Source organism: Lucilia cuprina, chromosome 2, assembly GCF_022045245.1.
Source record: "Lucilia cuprina isolate Lc7/37 chromosome 2, ASM2204524v1, whole genome shotgun sequence".
In the NCBI taxonomy this organism is placed as follows: domain Eukaryota; kingdom Metazoa; phylum Arthropoda; class Insecta; order Diptera; family Calliphoridae; genus Lucilia; species Lucilia cuprina.
In genome coordinates, this window is record NC_060950.1 from 48,575,515 (window position 1) to 48,590,912 (window position 15,398).

Consider the following 15,398-nt stretch of genomic DNA (forward strand, 5'->3'; position numbering starts at 1 on the left):
CGAAATTTTTTTTAAATCGGAACTCAAATGAAGAAATAAGATCGTTTTAAAAATTTAACATAGCCGAGGTGTCCTAATTTGAGGACCCCCCGCCGGGCCCCTGGTTGGTCTATAAGGTCCAAATTTAAAACCTAAACTCGACAACACCTCCTTTTTGTGCACACCAAATTTCATTAAAATCGGATTAACCGTTTAGAAGTTACCGAATTATTTCCCTCTTTTTTTTTCCTATACCACTGTGTGTTGTTTAAAAGGCATGGCTGTATAAGTTATAAACTGAAAGTACAGTTTTCAAATAAATGAACTATCAGTGTTTGTTCATTTATTTGAAAACTGTACATTAAAAATCCATATAGTAATTTCATTCGTGCTTTTTGTAATTATTACCCAATTCAACCACTAATTAAATTAAATTTATACTGCCTTATTCATAACAAATCAAAGTTTTATAAGAAAATTTTTCATACAAGTTCATATGAATAAGACTTAATTTTCAAAAAGTTAATAAGCTAGTGGTCTGCTTTTTTGTACATACATATATGTGTTTTGGTATATTATACCGAAATGTATCAAAACATAGACTTATTTAAAAAGGTTGCCAAAATACGATGCAATTTAATTCAGTTTCATCGATTATTAAAAATATTTGATTTTGCTCTTATGCATATGAATTTGCATGTATGTGACACATTGAACCGAAAAAATTTAAGTTTCGATAATTAAATTTTAAAGAATGCAATGAATTTATTTAATTGTAATATTTTTAAATTGTAATATTTTTAAATAATACATATGTATATACATATGATAGCATTAGATAATTTAACAAAAACTTATGATTTTTAAAATTTAAAACTTCAAAAATTGCGCTTTTTCACATCTTTTGTTCTTCAAAACTAAGTTAACGAAGTGATCGGGGAAAACTAAAAATATATTCGTATTCTATGGGCTGTGTAATTATTTACACAAAACCAAAATTAACATTTTCTAAGTATTTTTATGCCCAGCTTTTTTTTTTTTTTTTGTTTTGTCCAGCTTTTAAGAACCCAATGTCCAGTATTTTTCGCGGATTCGTACTGCTATCATTTTAGCAAGGGAGTAGTTTTGTGATTACTTTGATAAGAACCACGTAATTAATCTATACATTAGATTGATTACGTGATTCTCACATACGACAACACAATCTTAAATCGTCTACTCTTTTATAAGTATGTAAGGGGTTGTCTCAATTTTTGCAAGATTCTGGGACAAGACTTTATTACGCTTCCAAAGAACCAGTTATGTTTGTTGGGTAAAGGTTCCAATAAAATTTATAATGTTAATTTTTTAAGTTGACGTTTCTGTAAATTTGTTTACTTTGAAGTTCTTTTCTTATATTGTCCAATTTATATTTATTAATTTTTATTTTTTTCTAGCTTCGCTTAAATTCAATTAAAAAGCTTTCAACTATTGCATTAGCTCTTGGAGAAGAACGTACCCGCTCTGAATTGATTCCATTCTTAACTGAAACAATTTACGATGAGGATGAGGTCTTATTGGCATTAGCTGACCAATTGGGCAATTTTACTAGTAAATATTACATTATTTTTAGACAGAATATACATATTTTGTATCTATCTATCTATCTATCTATCTATCTATCTATCTATCTATCTATCTATCTATCTATCTATCTATCTATCTATCTATCTATCTATCTATCTATCTATCTATCTTCTAAATATTAGTATTCATATAAGTGTTATAATGCATAATAGATACATTTTATATAAAAGAAATAATTGTTCATTGCGAATATGAAAAACTGTTTAATTAATTTTTTTCTTTTCATGACATTTGTAGTGTTTAGTATAGTTGTAGGAAGCTTATTAATAATTGTTGGTAAATAACATGTAATGTGCTTTTCCCATATTCATTATAGAAACATTCTACTTTAAATCTTTTTCACTGCGACGCCTGGTGTTGTATCCTTGGTAAATAGGATGTAGGTATCTACTGTCATCGAAAAAAGTCACTAGCTAGGCTTGTAGAGTAAAAGCTTTTTGAGTATATTTAATTCATTTGGGAAACTTCTGATGTTGTTTATGTTCGTGTTGTTGGTGATTCTAGTGTTGATGTTAATATTGCGCTGAGGTTGGATAAAGTTTGTGTTATTTAGTTGACCTGTGTTATACATTTCGCTTGTATTGGTTGGGTTATGTTGTGTTTGGTGTGTAGTTATTTCGTTATGAGCTGCGTTGTTGATCATAGAGTTATTAATGTTGTCCATGTGATTTGGGGATGAAATAGTTGAGGTTGATTCTGATGCGTTTGTGTTGTGTCTTATGTTGTTGATTGTGCTTGTATTTCTTAAGTTATTATGATTTTTCCATAGTATTTTTAGGATTTGATCTTGGGTTTTTTGCAAAGTTTTACTATATTTGGCGCTTCCCCAGGCAGAGATCCCATGTCTTAAATAGGATTCCGCAAGTGAGAAGTAGGCCTGCCTAAGAACACTATATGTAGCGCAATTACTTAAATGGTATAACACGTATGATGCTTTTCGAAGCTTCTTTCTTATTTCATTTATCTCCATTTGAAGAAATTGTCTACGTAAACACCTAAGTATCTGTATGTGTTTACCAATTCAATATTTGTTGTGCATGTTTCGGTATTGCTAAGAGAATGTATATTATGAGCTCTTTTGTGTAAACATGATGTATCATGGAACTTTATGACAACAGGGGCATCTATAAGATGACGTGGTTTTAAGTATATGCATTAATTTCGTTTTGTTCGCATTTATAACTAAGCCATTATCATGGCGCAATATTGCAGCAATGACTAATTGTTGTTGCATTAACTTTGTTGCATTTTGTATATTTTTATCCGCGACAATAATTGCTGTATCATCAGCATATGCAAAATTTACACTATCTCTTAGAGATTTAAGCATACCTGGTTGGCCTATAAGGTCCAAATTCAAAACCTAAACTCGACAACACCTCCTCTTTGTGCATACCAAATTTCATTAAAATCGGATTAACCGTTTAGAAGTTACCGAACTATTTCCCTCTTTTTTTTTTCCTATACCACTGTGCAACAGTCACAAGACTTTGGACATTTAAAAATCCATATAGTAATTTTATTCGTGCTTTTTGTAATTATTATCCAATTCAATTATGGTTCTTTTCAGAGGAAATTTTTTTTCGAAAAAATTGTATTCAATTATTATTTGTATTTGATTTTGTTCATACGTATGAAAGAATTAAAATTAAATACTAAAAACAAATCAATAATAAAAAATAATTCTGTCTAGTTTGATGATAGAAGCATCAAAAAAGCTGAACAATCCATCCAAGTCTAGCCAGCCTGGCAGCCCTACATGTAATAAATATGATCTATTCCTGCATTACATTAAACTCCTCAATCATGTACTCCAATCATGTTAACAGGAGAATAGTTTTGGGATTACGTTAATTATATCATGTACTCTATTAATTTTTGCACGGAAAATCAAATATTTGTTGTTGATTAACATTTTTTTCATCTGATGAAAAAGGTAAATATTACAAATATACACAGAAAAAAAGTTTCACCATAAATATTATGAACTGCTTTCATGGACAAAACTTTTAATATTAAAGAATAAGTTCCTAATGAATTAGAACGTATTATTTTTTCGAACAAAATGTAGAAGTCTTGACATAAAATATTTCAAATTTAAGTTATATTTTTCTTTTTGTTAAAAATGTTTGAAATTTTCTTAGGATTTTTTTATTTCTTTATGATTTTTAGGTTAAAATCAGGGTACGAATAGCTATCGAATTCAATAGCTATTCGTACCAAATTTAATTCGAGCGATTTAAATATTTCATATTTCTACGAATAAATCTTTTTGACTCGCGAGTTTAAAAATTAAGCTCGCGATACGAGTTGAAAATTTAAAGAGCGTTAAATAGAACTCGCTCGCGATTCGAGTCGAAACGAGTTAGTGGCGAGTTTACATATGTATGTATGTATGTATGTATGTATGTATGTATGTATGTATGTATGTATGTACAGGAATTAGTGGTAGTGAAAATTTTGCACTACAATTAAAAAAATGCAAATTAGTGACTGATATTATTTTTCCACTATTCTATTAGTGGAGAATAAAATTTGCACTAAGCTGTAAAAAAAGGGTTTTCACTATCACTAAATTAATTTTAGTGAAAAATTTTTTGTGTCACTACCACTATTGCTTAGTGAGGCTGTACTTTTTTAACTCACCACTAAATATCTATTAGTGATAGTGAAAAATTTTGCACTATGTATCACTAAAATTTAGTGGAAACTGCAAATTTAGTGCACTACCCCCAAATCTGGTACATAGTTATTTATTTGTTCCTTTAAATTTTTAAGAATTTGCTTGTGGTTTATGTTTAAACTTTTGTACGTGTATAAATGGAGTTGGAATACATATACTAAGCGTATACATACCCAGCTAGCATTTGGAAGATTGTTTGATGATAAATCAGTAAACTGAGTCATTTTTGACTTCTTTTGATGACCTAAAAGTGATTAATAAGTTCAGCGCTTAAAAAATGACTCGATTATCCCCATATATGATTGAAAACTGAACTGTTTTCTGTTGTATTGCATTTGTCTGTAACTCAGAAAAGACTCAAAAATGACTATAATATGATTTGAAAATAACTCAAAAACGACCAGTTATTTGGCTCATTAATGACTCAAAAAAGATTAAAAAATGAGTCATAACTGATTAGAAATGTTGTTCATAAATGACTCATTTAGAAGAGTCGCGGGTAGGGTACCATTTTCTCCCGACGAATGTATCATTTATGATCAGAAAATGAGCGCATATATGATAATTTTAATCGTGCAGAGGAGTCATAAATAACTCGAATGTGATCAAAAATTTCAAAAATGCTAGCTGGGTTTATGATGATATCGAGGACAACTTTAGCAGTGCTCTCAAGTTATCCTCATTTAATTTACTTGGAGATAAACACACTCCCAAAGCATGGTGAAATCCTTCACTGACAAGACTTCATAGAATAAAAGTCGCTGCTTAGAAACGTTTTAACAAATACAAGTCCATAGAAAATTCTCTACTTATTATTGATGTCATCAAAAACTTTAAAATCTCCATCTGAAAAGCCAAAAACGATTCTTTTACCGGCAGAATAAATGATCTAAATGCCAACCCAAACCCTAAACTTCTTTTTCGTTTATGTTAATAACTGCAAAAATGCTGGACAGGAAAATCTACGAAATAAGTGGAATCCTGACAATAACAGGCTCTATCTAACTCATCTCAAGGACCTTGTAATTAGTAATGACACTTTATCCCTTCCCCAAATGGATATTTCATCGTTTGTTGAACTTTTCTCTATGGATGAATTGACTCTGGTACAAAATCTAAACCCTCAGCTGCTGGTTTTAATATAGGCACATATGAAATGGTAAAATCACTACAACATTTCTCTGCGAGTTCATGCATAAATGAAATTATACATTTTATTGGTTGCGCTAAAGAAAGAAATGAAAAGGTTGTCTTGGTTTCGCTCGACATTTCGAAGGCTTATGATTGCGTTAACCTATCCAAACTCTATAATATTTTGAAGAATATAAACTGTGGATACTTAACTTTCTGAAAAGAAGAATACTCACCATGGGGAATGAGGAGGTTGAAGTCTAAAACGGCCTACCACAAGGTAGCTGCCTCAGCCCTACTCTATTTAATATATATTCGACGCATCTTCACAACCTACAGGACGCTGAGACCCAAATCTTTCAATTTGCCGATTATTTTATAATCATATCTTCTAATCCATGTTTTGACACTGCGGTCAACAATCTTCAACGGAAATTGGTAAAATTCACTATTAATTTGCAAAATTAAGATTACCATTTCTATAGATGGTAATCTTATTGAAAATGTCAAGGGATTTTACTTTTTAGGACGATACCTTAATAAAAGTTTGACAGTTAAAGAACATTATGATGACATAATAATTAAATCAAGGGCTGCTATAAATGCCATTAAAATGTTAACTCCCATTAAAGCTGGTATAAACCCTAAAATAGCTCTGAATCTCTCTAAAAGTCTAGTTTTCTCGAAGGCTGAATATGCTCGTACCACGACAAAACGTACCAAAATAACCTATTAAGAAGGTCACTTGGACTCACTCCCTTAACTCCTGTACATTCTATTTATGCTTTATCGATCCAATTACCACCAGATAAACGGGTTTTGCATCTCACTGCCAAGGAACTCATCAAGTTGTAGTACGTCCACGACGTACTACATATTCAGGGATATATTTGATACTATTGACATTTTGCAAAATTATCCCCGGCCGGCTCAAATTGAGGTGAAAATTAAAATCTACCCTTTTGGTAAACAGTCTTCTAATTTGGACCAATTCCGCCCGTTTTATCTTGAGGACTTGAATGCATATAGCGGAGAGGGCTATGCCATCTATGCCACTGATGCTTCGATAACTCACACCACAACTGGTATGGCAGTCTATAACGTTTCATCTGAGAATACAGCACTTTCCGTTTTGAGTCAAAAGTTTCCTCTCTAACAGGAGAATAATGTATATGCAATTCTGAAGGCAATTTGATTAATCGTCGATGAAGGTATAGCAAAAATGCATGCTTTCTTTTAAATAAACATTCGGATGGTAACTTTTTTATTTCAAACATTTTTCTATTAATTCAAAATTCGCATATTGAATCCATTGTTTTCAGTTGGTGCCCATCCCACATTGGGTTGGATTTCAACGAAAAAGCTGATAGCCTAGCAAAACTTGCTATAACGGATGGTTTAACAATCCCCTGTCATATATCCCATATATAACACGTTATGGTCAAATTGGTCGACAGAATATTCTCAGTTAACCCAGTCAAAGGGAAATTGGTTCTTTAAAATTTTTCCAGAATTACCAAGAAAATTTTAGTTTGAGTCTTCAAATCTGGATAGTAAATATATAAAAATTATAAATCGTCTGTTTACTGGCCATACATATGGTAAAACCTATTTGAAATAAATTCATACTGAACAAACGGATACCTGCGACACCTGCCATGTACGCCAATCGAAAAATCACGTAATTTTTGACTGCAGTAAATAGATCAAAATTCGACGTTTTTAATAATTATAATAACCTACTTGATCTCAAAGATAAAGATATATGTAGATGTCCTCAAAATGCTTGCGGACTACATGAAAAAGGTAAATATTCAACTATAATGGACAATTTAAAATTTTCAATATTGTTGTATCGCTCTTTTTTGCTTCTGGTCATACGTTGCCTTGTCACATTTTAAAACACCCTGAAATTTTACGAAAAGTTTTATGTATACACATTAAAGATAGCAACAATACGTGAAGAATGAAATAAAATAAGATAGCACTGGCATATAAACATATGTTTAGCCATAAAACAGAGTAAAAAAAAGAATAATTTTTATAAAAAACATCATATGTATATGTACATACATACATACATACATACATACATACATACATACATACATACATACATACATACATACATACATACATACATACATACATACATACATACATACATACATACATACATATGTATTTTATTATCTCTTCTTGTTGGTGTGTAAATCTATCTTTTTCATAACATTTAAATTCATTTTAGCACCAAATGCTTTTTCCACAGAAAACTGTGTTGGTGAAACTGATAAAGCCACATCTAGCAAATGTCTCATTTCAGGATCATATAACTTCTTCGTTTTCCAATATTCCAAAATTTTTGTGTCAAAGGGAACTCTTTCTTATTTTTATTTTGTTGTCTTATCCGCCTTGTAATTAGTAATTTCATTTATGTCCATGTCCATCAAAGTACATATGAAAAAATATACAAATTTACATAAAAATGTGAAGATTTCCTTTTTAACACTTTCTTCGAATTAACTTTTTGTAACACATCTAGCAAATGTCTCATTTCAGGATCATATAACTTCTTCGTTTTCCAATATTCCAAAATTTTTGTGTCAAAGGGAACTCTTTCTTATTTTTGTTTTGTTGTCTTATCCGCCTTGTAATTAGTAATTTCATTTTTGTCCATGTCCATCAATGTACATATGAAAAAATATACAAATTTACATAGAAATGTGAAGATTTCCTTTTTAACACTTTCTTAGAATTAACTTTTTGTGACCGTCATAAAATCTACAGCATTTTTCTTGCAAACACACTCGAATTCAACTCGTTTTCCACTCGATCGCAAGCGAGTAGATAAAACGAAAACGTGTAAATATCGCTTACGAAGAGAATACAAAAAAACTCGAATTAAAATTGTGCTCGCGTGTTAAAAAATAAAACTCGCGATTTTAATTTAAAACGAGCGATATTAATAAAATAGCGATCGCGAGCTATATTTTAACCTACTCTGGTTAAAATCTATGAAATTTTCGCGAAATTTGCAGATGTTTTAAAGAATAGATGTTTTACTATGTTTGCTGATGTTTTGTTGTTTAAGATTTTGTTTTTAAACATTTCTATTTATATTTTTTATTATAAAAAATTTGCTAATATAGGATTACCATCTAATAAATAAGGAAACGTATTAGTAGATAATGGACTTCTTTTGTAATATTTTCATAAATATCAAAGAAAAAAAGTAAAAATTTCCGACATGTACATTTATACACATTATGAACTTTTAATATTCTGGCAACACGAGTTTAATCTTGTACTCAAAATCATCAAAGGGGATTAACTTCAGAATCGATTTATTTTTTTATTTTATATTATTATTTTATTTTATATTATTATTTTATTTTATATTATTATTTTATTTTATATTATTATTTTATTTTAAGATTAGTTAATCTAAAAATAAATTTAATCTGATGTTAATACCCTTTGAAATGGTTCTACGATGAACTGGGGGAAATTGCGGGACTTAACCCTTGCAATTTACTAGGGTTTGTCAGGGAAATTTGTTACTTCTTTAGTTGGGCTTTATAAGAGGACAGGGTTTTTCCCTCTTCTTTTCATATATCCTCTTTTACTAATTTTCTAATTGCCTTGTTGTAATGGTTTTTGTGTCTGTTTTTGAATCTTCACTTCCTGAAGGGATCGTGTAGCGATAATTTTATAAAACATTACTAAATTGCCTATTTCTACGGATGATGGAAAAGAACAGTTGAGAAAATTTTGCGAATAATCTGACACATGATGAGTAATTCTGAGATTGTAAATATATCGAATGATGCGATTAAAAATAATGTAATACGATTCATTACAGACGTACCATTGGAAATATCCAGGCAGTAGCGAATATGAGTCATGAGTAAAGCATGAGCTACTCGTTTTTCACACTAGTAGGTAGGTAATAGGGATGCTAATCCCGAAATCCCGACATAACGACAATATATATCCCCACGAGGTGCGTATACTACTCCCATGAGGTGCGTATACTACTCCCACAATTACTTTAGAGTTACAGCCATTAACTTCAATAAATAAGCCTTTAACGCTTAATGGATCCAAAATTTCAAATATTACTTTAGCCGACATTCAATTTCGAATATAAAAGGCTACACCACCACCGCGCATATTATAACGATCATTTCTTAATTCATAGTAGTTAACAATATTTTACAAATTATCCGAATTATGTGATTTTAATCATGTTTCAGATACAACAAGTATATCAGTCCCCTGTCAAAGACCTAACTGGTGAGAATGTATTAGTAGAAGCACAAAAATAAACACAGTTGTTCAAAAGGTACTAAATAAAAAATGTATTTTTTGGACGTTATTATTTGTGTTATTAATGAAATTTTATATGGCAGTGAATGAAAATATTAGTTATTTATTTTTTTGAAAAGATATTCTATCTCAAAATATATTATAAACAGGTAATTTTTGTTATTTTTTTCTGCACTAATACAAAATGAAAAAAGTATGTAAAATACTTTTTTAATTTTCAATTCTAAAATGTTCAACTTTTCATTTTTCAATTTTAATTAAAATAAAATGTCAAAGAATAAAAAATTAATTTTTTTTGTAAAATATAAATTATTTTCGGGGTTTTTAAATAAATGAAAAGTGTTGAAAAATAATAAACATTAAGTTTAAGTTATAAGAAAAACTAATAAGTGATAATATCCTCGCAATTTTGCGAAAAAAATTTGAAGTTAAGTCAGTGCGTTTAGTTCTCACAAGTTTGTTTTATTCTCTCAGAGCAAAATTGCGAGGATATTACCACTGAGAGAATAAAACAAACTTTTGAGAACTAAACGCACTCACTAAACTTCAAATGTTCTTCGCAAAATTGCGAGGACATTAGCACTTATTAGTTTTTCCTATCACTTAAACTTAATGTTTATTATTTTTTGCAACACTTTTCATTTATTTAAAACTCCGAAAATAATATATATTTTGCAAACGAAAAAAAAAATATTTTTTATTCTAACATTTCATTTTAATAAAAACTGAAAAAAGAAAAGTTGTACATTTTCGTATTGAAAATTAAAAAAAAATATTTTACATACTTTTTTTCATTTTGCATTAGTGCAGAAAAAATGACGATAAAACGTGTTTATAAATGTTTTAAGATAAAATATCTTTTCCAAAAAATAATTAACTAATATTTTCATTCACTAGCATATAAATTTCCATTAATAACACAAAAAAATAACGTCAAAAAAATACATTTTTTTAAGTACCTTTTGAACAACTGTGTTTATTTGTGTACTTCTACTAATACATTCTCATCACTTAAGTCTTTGACAGGGGACTTAGGTCCTTGACAATTAGTTTCGCCTATATACTACTATATGACTTATTACATATTGTAGTATATAGGTGAAACTATAACTCAAACTGATGAGAATGTGTTAGTAGAAGCACATAAATAAATACTGTTGTTCAAAAGGTACTAACTAAAAAAAATATTTTTTGACGTTATTTTTTTGTGTGTTATTAATGGAATTTTATATGCTAGTAAATGAAAATATTAGTTAATTATTTTTTGGAAAAGATATTTTTTATCTTAAAACATATTATAAACACGTCTTTTTGTCATGTAAAATACTTTTTTAATTTTCAATACGAAAATATACAACTTTTCTTTTTTCAGTTTTAATAAAAATGAAATGTCAAAGAATAAAAAATAGTTATTTTTCGTTTGTAAAATATAAATTATTTTCGGGGTTTTAAATAAATGAAAAGTGTTGCAAAAAATAATAAACATTAAGTTTAAGTGATAAAAAAACTAATAAGTGCTAATATCCTCGCAATTTTGCTAAGAAAGTTAGTTCTCACAAGTACAGTGTCTCTCATAAGTATTCGAATTTAGGTATTCTATGGAAAGAAACCAAATTTAATAATATTTTTTGTGTGTAAAATAAATAAATACATTTGTTATATTATCTACTTGAAAAATCTTAATTTACTTTAATTAATTAAGCTTTTTTAAAGGAAGTCCATAAAATTACCTCACAAAAGTATTCGAATTTTTCTAGTATTTAATATTTCATCGTATTATACGGAACATAAAATTAGAATCAAATGTTTTTTTTTTTTTGCTTAAAATTGTTTAAGGGGTTACTATCAACCGAAGGCATATATTTTTGACCATTTGGGCCACAATTTTGGGGCGATTTTACCATCTTTATAAGTAATATCATTAAAATGGCGGAATTTGACCACATTTTCATTTATTTTTCCCTTTTTCCAGAGATAAATCCAAAATTTAATATTGAGATTTATTAGACTCCATGAAGTATCTAAAAGTAATATATTTTGTTGTAGGGATCTGTACTTAAACGTTCCATGATGTATTTTTGGTATCGTTCTTCTGTTTCTAATTGAATTATCTGGATCTTAAGCCCCTTTTCGTTGCACTAGGATTGATATTTTCCGGCAAAGTTGGCTAGTATATATTCATGTAGATATTAGCACATATATATTTTCAATTTCCACGACATTGTAGCGGAATACAACTCCAAAATATGCCTTAACAAAACGTCATCCTCTACAGTAGATTTAAGTTTTTACTACTTATAACTTTCACGCTTATGTTGCCCATTACAATAACACTGGAAGTCCAAAATTTTGGGTTTATTATTATCATCGTAAATAATATTTAACCAGATATCAATATTTTGGAGTTAGACCATAATGATATAGAAATATTCAGCCAGTAATCCAATGGTTATAAAAAGAATGATTCTACTGTATTGAATAACGATTCTTCTAGGCCTGTTTTGGAGTTGTATACTTCTACAATATATTGAAAACTTAAAATGTATAAAAGCTGATATCTAAAAGGATACATACCAGACAACTTTCCCCGAAAATGTTTTACCCTAGTATTATAAAAATGGACTAAGGTTCCAATAAGTTGAATTAGCTACAGAAGAATGATCCCATTAATATATCTTGGAACTTTTAAATACAGGTTGTTCTTGTAATAAAAACTATTATTTTTAGATACGCCAAGGAGTCTTTTAAGTCCCAATATCGAATTTTTGTTTTGTCTCTGGAAAAAAGTGCAAATATTGCCAAAAATCGCCATTTTAATGATATTACATAAAAAATGGTACTATCCCCCAAAATTGTGGCCCAAATGGGCCAAAAATATATCCCATCGGTTGATAGTAATCCCTTAAACAATTTTAAGCAAAAAAACCATTTGATTCCAATTTTATGTTTCGTATAATATGATGAAATGTAAAATACAGGAAAAATTTGAATACTTTTGTGAGGTAATTTTATGGACTTTCTTTAAAAAATGCTTAATTAATTTAAGTAAATGTAAATTTTTGAAATTTTAAAAAGTGTGATATGAAACCTAAGGACTGTCTAGATAATATAACAAATTTGTTTATTTATTTTGCACGCAAAAAATTTATTAAATTTGGTTTCTTTTCATAGTATACCTAAATTCGAATACTTATGAGAGACACTGTATGTTTTATTCTCTTAGAGCTCGTCTGTTTTTTTTTTTATTAAAAACCGCTTCAATTTCGCCTATATGTACTACTATATGAATTATTATATATTGATATGTGCAACATTTGAACATTTAAAGTATACATATTTCATAAAACTTTTCCTTAGGATACTGTTATCAGTTTCTCAGTAAAGGATGATCTGAGTTCTTTATAATTATAATTCATATACAAAAATTTACGGAAGTATAAAATAAAAAATACTCTTCTAAATAATTCACAAAATATACTTTATATAAAAATGTTAATAAGATTAGTTTAAATACACATTACCAAGTTCATTCTTAAGTATGTTCTACCATAATTAAAAACGAACTGATTTTGATTGTTATCAACAACCAAAACAAGGGAAAAAAGAAATCCTAAATTATACGTTACTAAATGAAGTATAAATAGGAATTTATAGCCAAAAAAGAAATGAGTTGCAGAACTAATATAAATAAAAAACAAGTAAGAGTGCTATATTCGGCTGTGCCGAATCTTATATACCCTTCACCATAGTGTATTTTAAACATGTTTTATACATTTTATCCCAACTAAATTAATATTACACCAAAAGCAAAACAAAATGAACAACAACAACGCTAAACGAAATAAAAAACAAAATACACAAGGCATCTAAACCAACAGACATCTAAACATACATAACAAAAAGACACAGAAAAACAAAAACAAAATAAACAACGCAATAAAACCAACCTACATCCAAATATACAAACAGAATTCACAAAAACAAAACAAAATACACAACTCAATGACGCCAACAATATCCAAACATACAAAACGAAATACACAGCTGAAAACCCAGATATATATACACACACGTGTACATCTTTTTCTAATATACAGTGCTGTTGTTGCTTATTTAACAAAGCATGAAAAAATATGACTTTTTTTAATAAATTTTCAGAGGTTGTCTCGGATTTTTGTTCATATCTCCGTTATTTACCGACTGATTTTGCTGATTTTAAATAGAGATCTTCTCGAAAGCATGTCTAAAAGAATTATTGAAAATTCGGATCTCGCCGATATCTGGGGTTCTCTAAAAACTGATTTCAACAGACAGACGGACATGGCTTAATCGACTCCGCTATCTATAAGGATCCAGAATATATATACTTTATAGGGTCGGAAAATTATATTATAGAAATTACAAACGGAATGACAAACTTATATATATATCCTTCTCACGAAGGTGAAGGGTATAATAATACTAGAGCGAATTATGGAAAAGTTATTACAATTCAAAAAATATCAAAGAAAATTATTAAAATACTTTTTTAATATAAATATTATGTACATTATCCAAAATAAGTTTCTTTAACCAAGTCAAGTTAAAGGATATTTACATACATTAATTTTGAAAATAGTAACAATAATAAAATAACAATAATAATAATAATAATAATAATAATAATAATAATAATAATAATAATGATAACTAAGATTGAACAGTTAAATTAGAATTAGAATTCGCTTGCAATTCAGAAGGAAAGTTGGAACTCAAATTGAAATTGAGATAAATCAAACGTTTTACTAGTATTATCTTTCAGAATTATTTTCATTTTGGTTTTGTCCGAGTTGATCAAGCGATATTTTAGGACTTTATTATCCTTTCGCAATAGGGTTTACATGATCATTTAAAATAATAAATAATATCAAATTTTGTTTGTATATTTGTAAGTCCCTTTCTTAATTCTTCACGAAAAGAATATGAATCAGTATTTGAACGGACAAGTATCACATATTTAGTTAAGAGCACCTTTGCTTTTAGCAAGTACAGTCAACTGGTCATTATTTTAATAATTATCACATATGCAATTCATACACTTTTATCTTTATTAAAAATTTACAACAATAAATAGAAGATTTCGTAATTTTTGCGAATATTATATTAGCCAACGATAAAATATTTTATCTATTAATCACGAAGTTACCTCATATTTTCAATTTACTTACATATGTTAAATTTAAAAAAATGCACATAATTTTAAAAATAATTATAATTCAGGGCATTAAATGTAAACACTCCCGCAGTTGATGAATTTGAAGTTAATTGCTTTAAATAAAGTGCGTTCAACTTCTAGTAGGACTGATGGCGTTTCGATTCGGTTCATTAAGTTAATATTTCCTTATGTATCTGATTTTTGGTTCACTTATTCAACTCTATTTTGTTGACTTCTAAGTTCCCGGCTGATTGGAAGACAATTTCGTAATTTTTGCGAATATTATATTAGCCAACGATAAAATATTTTATCTATTAATCACGAAGTTACCACATATTTTAAATTTACTTACATATGTTAAGTTTAAAAAAAAATGCTCATAATTGTAAAAATAATTATAATTCAGGGCATTAAATGAAAACACTCCCGCAGTTGATGAATTTGAAGATAATTGCT